The sequence below is a fragment of the Phodopus roborovskii genome, unplaced genomic scaffold, assembly GCF_943737965.1.
Source record: "Phodopus roborovskii unplaced genomic scaffold, PHOROB, whole genome shotgun sequence".
Lineage (NCBI taxonomy): Eukaryota > Metazoa > Chordata > Mammalia > Rodentia > Cricetidae > Phodopus > Phodopus roborovskii.
In genome coordinates this window covers 44,006,977-44,023,212 of record NW_026126418.1, presented here as the reverse complement: position 1 = coordinate 44,023,212, position 16,236 = coordinate 44,006,977, and the positions used below count along the sequence as shown (strand labels likewise).

At 41.5% G+C, this 16,236-nt stretch overlaps 1 protein-coding gene across 22 annotated transcripts in view; it reads right to left on the bottom strand.

Moving 5' to 3' along the window:
- Positions 1-1,406, bottom strand: part of Baz2b (bromodomain adjacent to zinc finger domain 2B) — a 213,283-nt gene extending 211,877 nt beyond the window's left edge. For 21 of the 22 annotated variants that reach the window (XM_051184605.1, XM_051184617.1, XM_051184621.1 and 18 more), the window contains exon 1: positions 1,263-1,406. The gene's annotated coding sequence lies outside the window, so the exon portion shown is untranslated. Of the gene's footprint in view, positions 1-512; positions 537-1,262 lie in introns of those variants that run through there. The other variant, XM_051184606.1, reaches the window with a different exon arrangement.
- Positions 1,407-16,236: the final 14,830 nt, after the last annotated feature.

The following is a 16,236-nucleotide window of genomic DNA, read 5'->3' as shown; positions in this document are numbered from 1 at the left end:
GCACAATAAAAGTTCCGATAATTTTTAAAAATAATCTTCCTATTGCTACCAAACATTTAATGTACGGATTTTGCGATGCGTTCTGAATGCAAAATAAAAAAAATAAACCAATAATTTATCAGTAGGCTCTAAGTTACACGATTCCATAAAACGAGAAAAAAATGAGGAAAACACAAAACAAAACACACACACACACACACACTTTGGGGAAATTTTCTTGATAAAGTTTACATGACGTCACATGGCCCCCTGAACCGTTCCTAAACTTTGAGCCTTATCCAGACACACTGTTTGCATTTCTATGGCTTCTTTACCTTCCTCAAAAATTAAAAGAGAGAGAGACAGACTTGGGAATAAAAATTGCCCAAGATGGCGAAACGCTTGTTGTTTAGAGGACAGGGGGAAAAATGGAGGATATTGTAATATACACAAAGGGATAAATTTCAACAACTCGGCCACGGGCTGCAGCTGCTTCTCTCTTTACAAGGAAACAACACACAAAAGATAAATACCGAGGAGGGAGAGGGGCAGAGGAGCCAGCCCCCACCCCCAGGGCCGGCTCCGAGTCTCCGCACACTTCCTAGCCTTCCCAGATCCCAATTCTGGGGTTCGCCGAACTACTTTAGGGGAGGGGAGTGGGGCGTCGCGGGGGAGGGCGCGGGGACCGAGTGCAGGGAGGCCAGCCCGCCGCGGCGGGACCTGCTGGCCAGGCCGCCGGGGACCCGGGACGCGGGGAGCCCGCTCGACCCGGTCTGCCAGGTTCCCGGCGCCCGGGGCCGCAGCCCCACCCCCACCCGGCTCCGGAGACCCGGCGGCCTGGCGCGGGCCGGCGGCGCGGGCGCGAGGCTGCGGGCCGGGGGCGGAGGCGGGCAGGGCCCTGGCCTCGCCAACCGCCCCGCGGGGCGTCGCAGCGGGCCGGGCAGGAGAACGCCGCGAGGCCGGCGGCGAGGGCGGCTGGCACAATGGAGGGACGAGGCCCGGCCGCCCGGTCCCGCGCCCGCACTCCCAGCAAAGTTTCCGTTCCGCCGAGCCCGCACCCCCACCCCGCCCGGGACCAGGTCCCTGCGCCCTGCGCCCAACGCCCGGAACTCTACTCGGGACCCCAGAGCCACCGCGGCGTCGCTGCCCGCACAACAAAGGGACACACCAGGCGGCGCGGGTAAACAGCGGCGGGCGCCTCGGGAAGGCTCCAGCCCGCAGCCGCCGCTCTCCGCCCGGATCCCACCTCTCCCGCACCCCCGCACCCTGGCTCTCAAACTCACCTTCACTTTCGAACTGAGTTGCGGTGGAAGGGATTTTCGCCCTTCCCGGGTGCAGATTAAGCTTTTCGGAATCCCCACCGCCTCCTTATTTCTCTTATAATTTCTGCAAGAAAGTCTAGGGAGTTGGAGTGGAGGTGAGATCCGTGATCGCGAAAGCCCTGGTTCCCTCCGTCCCCGTCTTCCGCCGCTCGCTCTCTGATTAGTTCCTATCCAGCAGCAGATTGAAGCAGATGATTCTTCTCAAGGTTTGTTCAGCAGCTTCACTTCTAGGCGAAGGCTTCATGAACCAAGTGACGTCAACCAACAAGGCTTCTCTCTCTCTCCTCTCTCTAACAATGAAAGTTGCTGTTAACAAGGGGAAAAAGAGCGAGAGAATTGTTTATACCATTTCAGTTCCAATAATAAATGACCTATCAGCTCTAAAAGGAGCCAAGGGAGGGGGCTGCTTCTTCATTCCAAGAATACTGTATCTTTTGAGTTTGCACCGCTCCTGGTCCCAGGAAAAAGTTAAGAAACTTAAATGTTTTGTTTTGCTTTTCAAAGGGGGAGGGGGCAGAATTGAATATTTAAATTTTTTTTAAAAAACGTAAACCGACATTAAGGAACATAGATTAGCCATCTCCACCAACTTTTATGTTTGTAAACTAGAAATTATGTTGAGCCTACAAGCTAAATTAATGTGCCAAGAATTTGTGCATGCTAGGACTCAAAAACCAGAGCGCAAGGCGATCTCAAGGTATACCACTGTTTTTCCATGGAGTTAAACTGGTTGTAATATTTATGCTTTGAGTCAAAATTAAGATTCAAATTAAAGACATTCAAACAGAAAGTTCTTTTGCAGTTACTGGTATAAATTGTAAGCCGTAATCTCAATTTTTTTTTTCTAGTTTCTGTTAGGGGAAAAATACAAAACAAAGAACTAGTTTAACTGTAAGAACTAAAAACACTTTAAAAGACCAGTTGCCCATTACCAACTAAACACGCTGTGTACTATCTGATCCCCAGAATTTCAGCGAGCTGATTGAGTTTTTAACCTTCCACTCCCCAATTCCCTTCAACCAATCAAATTAAACCAAAGGTAAAGTGCAGCCCGTCCTCTTCAACAGTGTACCAGCAGCCTACTAAAAACGATTTAAAAAATTCATAACCATGATACACTTTATTACCCGGCAAGAAAGGTAATTTTTAAAAAATATTCATTAAGGTGTTTTACTCCCTTAAGAACACAATAAAGTCTTGAAGTTTATATAATTTCAAATTAGGTAATTTGGTTTTCAGGAAGAAGACCAAGTAAAAATTTAGTTATTGGAGAATAATTTGACCATATATTATTTTATGCATACATATGTGGCTAGATGTATCTTAAAAGATGCTATTGTTTTATGTTTCCTCCTCAACCACTGGCTGTGATTTTAATTGTGCTGGAGGATCTTCATTAGTATTAACACATGGGGAGATTTCACAAAGCTCCTTCATTAGGAAGAAAAAAAGCTGGCAGACTAGGTCTTTCTGCAAGCGCGGAGAATGTCAGCCTTACCTCGGTCATTTGTAACATAATAAGCGCAAGTACAATGATTGCAGGCAGGAGCCTGGGGGAGGGGCAGAGATACTGCCTGTCTAATAGGGGCATCTGAAAAGACGCTGCTCATTACATAGTAATGTATGCTAAAAATTAGTGAAGATGATGTCTCGGGAGACTGATGCTAAATAAATTAATGTGCTGATATGTTTTTAATTATTATTTTTGTAGTAGTTTATTTCAATCCTAGGATTCACATTGAGCAGCAAAGCTGTGCTAGCACTTATTGATTTTTTTTCCCTGCCACATTCCCGGAATACAGATTTTAATCATTTCACTACACCACACTCAGTAATTTCATTAAAAACTGGAATCTTCCATCCCCAGAAAAGCATTTAATTTCAATGACATACAATTTCTCTTTTAGCAGAAAACTGTCTCTATAGTAAAAGCTGGCCTAAGGTTCAAATGCATAATTTAATCCTGAGTTTTCCATGCCCTGCATTCATTTCCAACTATAATTTCAGTAACTACCTAATAACTGTAATAAAGACAATAATTTCCTTACAATATATTATTAACTCATATTTAATTAACTCGGAGGCCAAGCTTTAGACATGTATGACTAGGTCAACAATCCCACCATTTCAAAATTTACTAATAATGTCCACATGAAAAGCAGAATAAATGTAAATACGTGGACTATGATCCTAAATCAAATTCATACAAGTTCTTGTATTATTCTGGGATGGTGGTCATTACTCAAATGGAATTTAGCAATATTTCTGTACATAAAGTTCAATGTTGCTATTTTAGTAAATGTTACTGACACTTTGCCTAGTTAACATCGGTTTAGGATGATTTCCAGTTGTCTTCGTTTACTGAGTTGACTCAGGATGCAGTTCTCCTTAAATTCAGAGGAGTGGTGGACCATGACTTATACAGCCCAGAGTGTTAGTCTACTTAAAGTAAAATTTGGTCTATAGGTGCTAAGTTGGTCCCCAAATAATGGGTTTCATAAGGATATGTAATTTACATTGCTTGGCTTTTAGGGAAGAAAAACTCATGGGGGGAAAGTATAGTAACTTTTTTAATAATAAATTGTGGAAACATAGCTAATAAATATACATATAATCAATTAGTTACTGTAAAAGAGTATCATTCCTTTGGATGATTATGGAATCAGAGTTCAAAATGTCTTAAAAGTATGTACATGCAATTTAAGTTGATGCCACCAGCAACAAAAAGTAAAATGAGCCTTGTCATCCAGAAAAGATTTGAACACAAGAGTAAAGTGTTATAGTGAAGAATTTTACTTTTAATGTCTACTCAGAACATTTGAAAACTTATCAAGAGTTTTCTGTCTAATCTTGAAAATATTTTTGTGGCATTTTCAAAGACAAAGTTTGATGGAAATCAGTAAATGACACCCAAAATTATTATAAACAAATTTCTATATTTTCATATCAATAGTAAAAAACATTTTAATATTAAAATACATTTTGGGCCTTTCATATTATTTGGTCATTGAAATGAATTACTTATCCAACATAACCTATATATATTTTTTGTTTTGATTGTTTGAAACTCACAGTGATCCACCTGCCTCAGCCTCTGAGTGTGAGAATTAAAGATGTGGGCCACCACACCGGAACTTAGCCTCTATTTTTAAACTGATAGTTTAAAGTAATGATGTAATAGGAATCGTAAGGTGCATTACTATTACTCCAAGTACTTGACACCTTACAAAGCTATGCTTCATGTCTTGTTGAGATCATGTGGTTCCTTTTTCATGTTTACAAATTCAACCATTGATTAGTTCATAGAGCTGAGAAAAATCAAATAAAATTAGGTATACAATAAGTCAGCTTCCACAGCACTTTGTCTTCTGCTCAAGTTTAGCCCTAAACCATGTGCACAGTTGTGAGAGGATTTAATGATGGCGCCATCTTTCCTAATCTTATGATAATTCTGAACTTGTATGTACAATCTGCCTGCCCTACAGACTAATTATGCCACTACTGTGAACTAGTGCATGGTACTTGTTTCCATAAAGCAGCATCTGTTTTTAGGACCTAGGCAGACAGAGACATGGAGAGATCCAATTTACTACTGTGAATAAATATTGTCAGTGGTTCTCAAACAAGTAAGAATTCTGTTTGAGCAAAGAAAAACACTACAGCAGAGGTTCCCAGCCTGTGGGTTATGACCTCTCTGGGGTAGAATATCAGATATTTACTTTACTACTCATAAAAGTAGCAAAATAAGCCAATAAGCCAGGCAATTGTTGTACACTCCTTTAATCCCAGCACTCCAGAGGCAGAGGCAGGAGGCTCTCTGACTTCAAAGCTAGCCTGGTCTATAGGACAGGCTCCAAAACTATACAGAGAAACCCTGACTCAAAAAACAAAAATGAAAAGATAGATAGATGATAAATAATAAAATAAAGGATTTTATTTTTTGAGACAGGGTTTCTCTATATTTCTTTGGAGCTGGTGCTGGAACTAGCTCTTGTAGACCAGGAACTCACAGAGATCTCCCTGCATCACCACTGCCAGATTCAACAAAATAATTTTATGAGGAACTGTATTAAAGGTCAAAGGAAGCATCAAGAAGCTTGAGAACCACTGCTCTATATAGTGTGCTGAGCTGTCCAAAGTCATATCTTGATTCTGTCTCAATCACTAATGAAGCTTTATTTGTTTTCACTCATTGAACAAACATTTGAGTGCTTGCTGTATACTATGCACTGTGCTAGAAGCTGCAGAAATATGAAGAATTCACTTTCTGTTTGATGTTGTAAGTGTGGAATGCCTGGGAGACAAACCATTTTATAAAGACACAAATGACAAAGTTTTATGAGAATAAAAATGGAGTTATAGTTCTGACTACAAGACTTTCAAAAGCTTTATCAAAGATGACATTTGAAGCTGGGCGTTGGTGGCACACGCCTTTAATCCCAGAACTTGGGAAGCAGAGGCAGGCAGATCTTTGTGAGTTTGAGGCCAGCCTGGTCTACAGAGCTAGTTCCAGGACAGGGTCCAAAGGAAAACAGAGGAACCCTGTCTCAAACAAACAAAAAAAAAATTACATTTCTCATCCAGTAGTTTGGCAAAAATCTAACTTTCACTGAACAGCTCTTATGAGAAATGGAGTAGCCCACATCCCATTTTTACATTTAGCTTACTGGAATACAAAATGGAAAAGAAAATCCCAACATGGGAGAATTTGACAGTTTCTAACAAAGTTATATATGTATGTACTTCTGGGATAGTAAAATCTCACTTTCAAAAATCTGACTCAAAATGATGAAAATAGGTATATAGGAAATTATTCAGAGAAGCATTCTCATTATAGAAAAAGCTTAGGAATAAACCAAGTGTCTGCTGTAGGATAATGGATGAGTGACTCATGGCACACCCACACAGCAGAATACTATGCACAGGAATGATAATGACCATGAAAGGGAGTGCTTGTGCTTAATATTGTTTTGTAAATTTAGGATAATACAGCATTTAAATGAAGCAGGTTAGAGGAAAGACGTGTACATTATCTACAATCTGTATTTTACCTAGGTTTTTGTCAAGTGAGATGATACATTAAAACAACAGCAAGTTACCTATGAGAGAATGTGGGCAATGAGCAGGGCAATGAGAGAAACAGAATTCGTTTGTGACTTTCTTATAAAATCTGTTCAGTAGACATGGTCGGCAAACTATATAAAATATTCTAAAAGACTCGAGTACTTAAAACACCCACATGAACTAATGAATTTGTGTTTGGTGGCACAGCTCTGTATAGAGAAGAATGAGCCGTATCCTTTTTAAATAATTATAATGAGAGTTGGGGGTGTGGCTCAATGTGGAACATATGCTCAACATGTGAGAAAGCCTACATCCAGTTCGCAGCAGCCACCAAGAAAACAAAACTGAGTCATCTTCTCTAACAATACAATCCTCCTGCAATACCTAAAAGAAAGAATTTCAAGGAAACAACAGAAACAACTCTGTTATCAGTAACAATATCACTGCTGTCCAGAGGGGTTCTTCAAGCATAGAAAATAAGTAAACAAATGAATTGGTGTTCAGGGAAAATTTAACTTTTGGTGTGGTACAAATGAGAAACATGAAAAACAGTTATACAGTAAAATGAACTCATTCTATAGTTATATTTAAAACTATTTCTTAGCATTGCCCACTGAAAATATCTAGAAGCAAGGACTGGTGAGAATTCAACCAGCACACACGCATAGTACTCACTCTCGTTTTAAAAAACATCTGCCTATGAGAATTCCCAGGAGTAAGAGCTAATTCCAAGTTTGGGGCAAAATACTTAGGATGACTGGGTGGTAGTGGTGCACGGCTTAAATGCCAGCACTCGGGAAGAAGAGGCAAGCAGATCTCTGTGAGTTCGAGGCCAGCCCGGTCTACAGAGGGAGTTCCAGGGCAGGCTCCAAAGCTACAGGAAAACCCTGTCTCGAAAAACAAACAAACGAGAGAGACAGAGAGAGAGAGGGAGAGGGAGAGGGAGAGGGAGGGAGAGAGAGAGAGAGAGAGAGAGAGAGAGAGAGAGAGAGAGAGAGAGAGAGAGAAGAAATACTTAGGACGAATTTGGAATATCCTGCCATACTAAGTATGGAAACCATTAACAATTGTCAAAAGGACTTGGAAGCCAATTTGATGGGACCAATGTCCCATTGGCCACAGAAAATAATGTGCATAGTTAAAATTAACTGTACTAGAACAAATCATAATATTAAAAAAAAAAAAAAAAGCAACTCAGATTTTTAGCTAGGGAAAGGTCTCTATTAGTTACTTCTGTTGCACTGATCAAATTCCTGGCAAGAGGCAACATCAGGAAGTGGGCTTTGGCTCTGGATGAAGACACAGCCTGTCTAGCATGGCAGGGAAGGCATGGTAGAGGCCAGAGTACATGGTAGCTGCAGGCACTTCAGCAGAGCAGGAAGCAAGGAGAGGACAGGAAGTAGCACCAGGATATAACACTCACGGCCTGCCACCAAGAGACCTACTTCTTCAAACTGGCACCACCTCCTAAGAGTACAGTCTCCTAAAACACTCTGCTAGCTGGACACCAACAGTTCAAACACATGAGCCTAAGGGGACATTTCTAACGCAAGTATAAGAGGAACCAGTGATTATTTGTTCCTTAGGGTTTTGTTGTTGCTGTTCTTTTATCTGTTTGCTTCTTTTATGTGTATGGGTGTTTTGCCTGAATGTATGTCTGTGCACCAAAGTTGTGCCTGGTACCAGAGAAGGGCAGAAGAGGGTGTTAAATCCCTTGGGACTGCAGTTACAGACAGTTGTGACCTGTCATGTGGTCTTTTGAAAGAGCAGCCCACTGATTTTCTTTTGCAATGCTGGGGGTGGAGTCTACAGCATTTACAGCTTCATATGCATAATACGGAAGTGCTCTTCCATTACAAAGCCCAGCCCCAAGTCATTATTTTAAGAATTGGTAAATAAAGAAAATAATTCCCTAATATATGTTGACAGAAAGGCAAATCTGAAATTGCATAAATGTATATGCATATAAGTCTGTGTTCGTGTATAAACATATACATATATATCACATTACAAAATAGAATAGATTTTCAAAGAAGTTTAAAAATATCATTGAAAAATTAAAATATCACTGGCCTAAACTAACAGTTCCAGGTCAGTGTGCCCCCACAGTGTATCTGTGAGTTTTAAGGTGGACAGCGTAAAGGCACTATAATGCCATTCTCTTTATGTGGTAAACATGAAAACCTTATTGGTTCATTACAATAAACTTTGAAAATACAAGTAACATTAGAAGACAAATTTTAAGCAATTTTATAGTATATACATAGACATTAATTATGTTTACTAAAGCAATCTTCTATGGAAACTAGGGTTAGCTATTGAAATGCTAAAATTTTCACAATCCTTGTAAGATGTTTACTAAATTTACTACTAAAAAAACTAGTATTTTCAAACTTAAAAGTCAATATCTTACAAACAAACTTCAGAACTCATCATTTCTTATTCCTCTGTGGTCCCTGTACTTGAGGTTATTTGTAAACAAAACAAATGCCTTAGACACTTCCTAAAGAGACAATGTGACCACATGACATAAGAGAAAGCACTGAATTTGGGGCTGGCTTACAGTTCAGAGGTTTAGTCCATTATCATGGAGGGGAGGATGGCAGCATGCAGGCAGGGACTGGGGCAGTGGAAAGAAAGAGACTTTGAGCTTGACATGGGCTTTTGAAACCTCAAACCCTACCCTCCACTTCCCAACCCCATGACACACTTCCTCCAACAAGGCCACACCTCCTAATCATTCTAATACTTTCAAATAGTGCAAGGCTATATGTACACAGTTATACTTCACAGGCACCTTCACCTGGTAGACTGAGTTCTACAGAACTGAAGAGGTACATGAAGTTTCTAAGGCTGTTACTGAAAGAGATCATTCCTATAGAGTGTTGAGCAATCTTCCTTCCCAACAGAAACTGTAACAGGACAGGCGCCACTGCACTTGGTATCACTTGTCACCTTCAGCATGGAAAAAGCTAATCATACACTTTAAAAGACCTTGTCAGTGAGCTTCTAGTCCTGGCTATAATTGCTACCCACAGCCCTTCCCAGAATAAGAGCTCCTAAAGATCCCTTACAATTTAGCTTTTTTGATATGCTGAGTCAAAAAGTAAACATTTACAAAATGACAAAAAGTAAATGTTTACTTTTTGACCAAGAGAACCAAGAGATTGGCAATTATGGAAGAGAATCTAGGAAAGATTCAGGGAGCTACAATATAATATGGAAAGAAGGTCCATACTCACACCCGTAATCCCAACATTTAGGAATCTGAAACAGGAAGATAGTACTCAGGTGACTGAGTGCCAGGCTAACCAGGGTTACATAGTAAAACCTTGTCTGGGGGACAGGGGGTGGGGGGGAACAGACGGGACAGGCAGGATGAACAAATAAACAGAGCAGGACAGTGGTGGTGCATGCCTTTAATTCCAACACTTGGGAAGCAGAGGCAGGTGGATCTCTGTGAGTTTGAGGTCAAACTGCTCTACATAGTAAGTTCCAGGACAGCCAGGGCTACAAAGAAAAACCCTGTCTCCAAAAACCAGAAAGAGGGAGACAGACACACACACAGAGAACCAGAGAACAGAAGAGGAGAGAGGAAGAAGAGGGAGGTAGAGAGAGAAAAAAAGAAGAAAGTCTGCTACTGATTTTAATTCAGTCCAAAGGAGATATACCTACTTAAGTGAGAAATGGCAAATAGCCTTCACTCAGACTACTTTTGCAAGGCTATAAACAGCTCCTCAGGAACTTCTGATTTAGATCTTCAACAGAGAAAAGTCACATCTTCTGATAACCCTGATGTATAGGGCCATACCAGGTTTGTTGGATGGTTTTGTTGTTTGTTTGGGTTTTGGTTTTTCGAGACAGGGTTTCTCATGGACCACCACCATCCTGCTGGGATGAAAGGCATGAGCCATACTGCCCAGCCATACCAGGTTCTTTAAATACAGTCTCTGTTGTCAAGTTAAGTGGAAAGTGTCTGGATTTGCCTTTCTAAAATAAAACCTATCTCTTTGAGGGTCTCAGAGAACAGAAAACACCTCTGCCAGGACCTATAACTTTAGATATCTAAGCCTTCTCTTTATGAAGGACCATAAAAGCAAACATTTAGAATGCAGATGTTTTCAACAGCACCCAGCTGGAAGTCCTTGTATCATCACTGCTGACAACTTGACTTGTTTCTGGTGCTTTAACTGATTTTCCTATTGCCCACCTTGCCCAGTCTACACTCATGACCCCTTTCATTAAGGTTTCTCAACTAATGTTTTACTTATTCATGTTACCCCAGGTCTTCCAAACACAAAGGCAAAGGAGTAATATCTGTGTCCTCCTTTCCCAAACTATACTTAGGGGCCAAATATGACCAGTTTTTTTGAGGTTGGAAAAAGAGACACCATCATTAACATGAAAGAAAAAGAAAACAATTGGCAGAGAAAGACTGGAAACCCTCCACAACCTGGGCTACATACAAGCGACAATAAACTTTAGAAAGGCCTACAGTACACAAACACAGGACCGGTAGTGCTATATAAATGACCTATAAGGGGTTGTGGTCTTTTGAACAGGTTTCTTTTCAACTTACTAGCTCACTCCCATTTCTCCGGAGTGTGTTCCTTTCTTAATAAACTGTCTCTATTTCTTCTTCTAATCATGTCTCTGGTGCAATTCTTTGTCCTTAGACACAAGAGCCTGGAAACTCCAATGGGTACCCTGGGACTCAAATCCACACCTATAACACAACCAGCAACCACAACTGGGAATCTGGCCATCTGTTCTTGGAACCCTTGCAAACCATAAGAGATGTCTTCTTGGACAGTAGTCAAGCAAACTTTCCTCATAATAATGATACACTATCCCTTATACCAACAAAGGGGATAAGGGTTCCTTTTGTTTCCAACTTAAACACTCTATTTCAGATGCTAATGTTGGAGCTAACTTCAGTATCACTAGAGACCCATTAATGTAAAAGAGCTCATGTTACACAGACAACACCAGGAGACCTGAGCCCTTCTCATATACGAAGTCCTCAGGAATCCCATAATTCTCAGATGTGTTACATATTTCTTCCCTTCACGGTACCCAGGTATGTGTGATCAAGCTTCCCATTACACTGTCCTGTATCAAAACATACTTACATTACACTGAGAAGCCCCTAACAGGTGGCTCAACTGGACCAAAACCATAGCCCCTCATCAAGGCACACTCTCAGCAGCCTGTTCCTGGATTCCTTATCTTCTCTCAAAAGCCCACCTTATCTCCAAGTGAAACTTAGTTCTAGAGAATGGCTTCTTCTGCTTCAAATGACCTTGATGTTTCTTAATCAATTCCAGCCAGGGTAAGGTTGGGGTATATAAAGTTTACATGAGAGCATAATTATTTATAAGCCCCAATTCTCACTACTACTCCCCCATCTTTTTGGAATAAACAGAGTTGTAATCCACCCCATGCCACTGAGTGGGACAGTTGGAGGAACAGCATACGATGCTGGTCGTCACAGACTGTCACGGCGTCGATGCCATTATATGAACCTTCAGGTAGTGACTTCAAAGCACTGCAGGTCATGTGATTGATTAATGAACTTTGGACAACCACTTTGCCCTGGGTCCTTTCTAAGTGAGCAGAGGCTGTGTCCTTGTTAGTACTTCCTGCTGTATGTTCATTAACATTACAAGTCAGACACAGGAAGAGGTACAAAAGCCATACAACAAACCTCAATTGCTCCATTAGAGTAAGAAAAGCCAATGGAATGCTCAGTTTAAGCCACACTTAAGTCAACCTAACCAACTGGTAAGGACTCTTCCACCCCTCATACCTACTCTTTTGTTGTTGTTTGTTTTTGAGACAGGGTTTCTCTGTGTAGTCTTAGTTGTCCTGGAACTAGCTCTGTAGACCAGGCTGGCCTCGAACTCACAGAGATCCAGCTGCCTCTGCCTCCCAAGTGCTGGAATTAAAGGTGTGAGCCACCACCGCCCAGCAGTTCTTTCACTTTTAACCTGTCTGTAAATGTACAGCTTCCATACTCCAATAGCCACACTAAAATGATAGCCCTACACGTTTTCCAGTTTCTAATTTAAGAGACACACATAGTGCATCTGGCCTTCCTACATCATGCGCCTAAGATTTCCACTCCCAAGGAAGAAAAGATTTCAGAACTAGACTTGTACCTTTCTTCATTTGTTAAGAGAAAGGGATGAAAACTCCCTGTTGTTAACCATGGCTTTGACATCTTGTAAAGCCCCTCCAGTTTGGTCTGACAATTACAAAACCTAAAGGAAATTATCTCCTAAAAATAATTTGTTCTCTGGATTGTTGTCTTCTCTGTGCTATCAACTCCCAGTAATGGTATATAGGCCAGGAGAGATGTCTATATCATCCAAGGATCTTTAACTTAATATGCCTTGGTTACCCCTAGAAATGGCCAACAGCAGGCTCCAAAAAAGAAACTTTTTAATCTCCTTCCTACCCACCTCTTTCTCCAGTTTAAGAGCCCCAGCTACTAGGCAGACAGTAGGCTCCACTTTTGCACCAGAGATCCTCTTTACAGGTTACCCTTTCTCCCCAATAAAAGACTAAGTGTGCCCACGAGATGTGCTCCCCAAACTTGGTGGAAGTCCAGTGCCGAGAATGCCTGTGATCACCAGTGAGCAGGGGCTTTCCCTTATAATAAAAGCATTCTCTCAACTCTTTGTCTAACATTTGAAGTCTCTCCTGACTGATAAAAGCTTGCAGGATCTCCCTAAGTTTCAATAATTGGACGCAATCCTGAAAGTTCCCTGGTGAAAGGCCATCCATGGCTGCCTGAATGGGCATTTGAGGGGAGGTCACTCTCCTTCTGAAGGGCTCTCCCCTGGGGCACAAGTCAAATCCCTCTGTCCTGGATGGCCTGCATAAGCTCAGATGAATTACCTGTGGAGTCCTACAGGGTAGACAATGCTCACAGCAATTTACAATATGAAACAGTAGATGCTTGGCAGGAAAAAATCTCTAACAATAGGAAAGAATCGAAGGAATTGAATTCCTCAAAAGATTCTTGATGGGAAACACCCAAACGCTCCCTCCTGTTCCAAGGGCAATGGAAAACAGGACAACTATCAGGCCCAAACTTATAGGGAGGAAATCTGACTCTGGGTCCCATTAATTCATTCAGACAGGCAGAATGGCCAGATCTACCCTCAGACTTCAAAGGAAAATGCACTACTTACCCACTTGCTGCTCTGCCAATGGGGACTCCAAATCTTAGCTGGGACCCTCTACTATATAATGGCATAATGTGGACCAGGGAAGATAAGGCAGGCTTCTGCCCTACACTCACAAGTTTCTGGGAGTGGCACTTCTTTTTCTTTTCTTCCTTTTTTTAACTTGATATTCATGTGTAGATTGAATTCGAATTGGTCTTAATAATAAAAACTCAGAGTCAGCTATCAGGGGGTGAAACTGAAGAATTGGAGAAGCAAAGCAGCCATCCACACTAGAGTTCTTACCTCTACCAATGCTCAAACCAAAGAGGCGATCCTGTCTTCAGACTGCATCCTCAGACTACACTGCTCCTCAGACTGCTCCCTCACATTGCTTATCTCTTGTTTCCTCCTGCCTTATATTCCTCTCTCCTCCCAGCCATATCACTCCTGTTTCTACCTCCCTACTGCTAGGATTAAAGGCACTGTGATCCCAAGTGCTATGATCACCTTTGTGTGAGCTCTGTTTCTCTTTTACAAAGATTCAATCTCATGTAACCCAGGGTGGTCTTGAACTCACAGGGATCTGTCTGCCTCTGTCTTCTGAGTGCTGGGATTAAAGCTGAGTGCCCCCAGTGCCTGGCTTTTATGGCTAACTAGTGTGGTTAACTCTTCGCTGTGATCCTCAGGCAAGTTTTATTTGTTAGATCATAAACAAAATGTCACAACAAATGTTTGTCCCTCTTCAACTCTTAAAGACTGACTTCCCATTTGAACATCTCTTAGGCCAAATGCCCCTCCTTGCTAGGAGTAATCCTGAAGAGCCTCCTACAGAGATCCTTTTTACTGGCTCAGGACATTTTTTTTTTTTTTTTTTTTTTTTTTTTTATTTTTGTTTTCAAGACAGGGTTTCTTTGTGTAGCATTGTAGCCTATCCTGGCACTATCTCTGTAGACCAGGATGGTCTCAAACTCACAAGAGATCCACCTGTTTCTGCCTCTTGAGTGCTGGAACTAAAGGTGTGCGCTACCAACAACCATCTGGCCCAGGACATTTTAAAGGATACTTTCACCCAGATATAATTAGAAAATCTGAGCATAAGGCCCATGCCTTCTGACCTTCAGCAGGACAAGGCCAGCAGCAATCCCAAGCCTAGGACCCCTAATGAGGTCTCTAAAGACAAAGGAGAAGGCCCTCTTGTGGTTAAAAATGAGGGAAGTGAAGGGATGCAACTAATAGAAAAGAAATCAAGGATGTGTTTTCTCTTTTGCTATTTTACTGATGAACAACCCCGAGTTCTCCTTTGCAGTGTATCCTTGAGAATACTTACTACTGACCCCAAACCCTCACCTCCTAGATATTTTTCTCCCATCAAGTTTGGCCTGAATATCAGTTGGCAGATGGAGAAAAGTGGCCCCATGAGGGAAGCATTAAACATCATATTATTTTACAATTATACTTGTTTTGCTGTCAGGAAGGGGAAGATCTGAGGTTTCTTATGTGCAAGCTTTCTTTGCTTTGAGTGATGATAAACCTGTTTTATGTCAAAAATGCCACATGGATTCATAAACCCAAGCTATCTATAATTACAGCTTACTCCAGAAACTTTAATTCTACCTCCTAGGCAGAGAAGTTGTCCAAAAGGTGAGGTAGGAAATTTAGGGCCCTGCATGGACCCCTGAGGCACCTTGAGCAAGCCTGAAGCTGTTGACTGGAACTCCTTGCCCCAAGGCTGTTGTTGGTACACACCTCGTGATACCACACACCTCGAGGGGAGGAGCTAAACCTAAAAATCCTGTAATTTTCCTTTGTGCTGTCAGTCAGTATTTAAGCCCTTTCCATCCCCTCAATAAACGGCATTCGGCGTTCCAACATTGCCATTGAACGAATGACCTGCTGTCTTGTCTCTTTATTTCAATTTCTAGGCCTTCGCCAGATTCATGGAACAGATCGTAGCAATACAAGAAATATTTTCAGGGGAACCCAAACCCACAACTCCCTAGATCTAGCTCCTTTAGTGGAGAGAGGCATACCTAGGGCCTGAAGGAAAACCCAGTTGGCTCCATCCTCTCTTTTTCCTCGAAGATTTAAGACAAAGAAACACTACCTGGGTACATTCTTACAAACCCTAGTAAGTATATAGAAGTTTTCTGGGGACTAGCCTACTCCTTCATTTTGAAAAAAAAAAGAGATCATGATAATTATTTTTTAAAATCATATTTCAGGCCTTGGAGTGGTGGCACATGCCTTTAATCTCAGCACTTGGGAGGCAGAGGCAGGCAGATAATCTGTGAGTTAAGAGTTCAGCCTGGTCATTGGCTAGCTCTGTATACATTATTAAGCCATAGTTACTAATATGTGTATTTCTATATGGTCTTATCGTACCAAGAATGCCAGACTCGCTTCCTCTCCTCCTGAGATCACATCATGACTCTACTACATTTCCCAGAATCTTCCATCTCTCCTAGTCCCACCTATCTTGCTTTTCTATTGGCCAACAGTGCTTTATTCATCACCCAATAAGAGAAGCATATTTACAGAATGACATCTCCCATCAGACACCAGATTTTTAGATGTTTTTTAAATTCCATTTATTCTTTATTGGTGTATACATATTTGTAGGTGATCATACTGTGGCATATGTGTATAGGCCAGAGGACAATTTGCAGGGATAGGTTCTTTCCTTTCATCATGTGGGC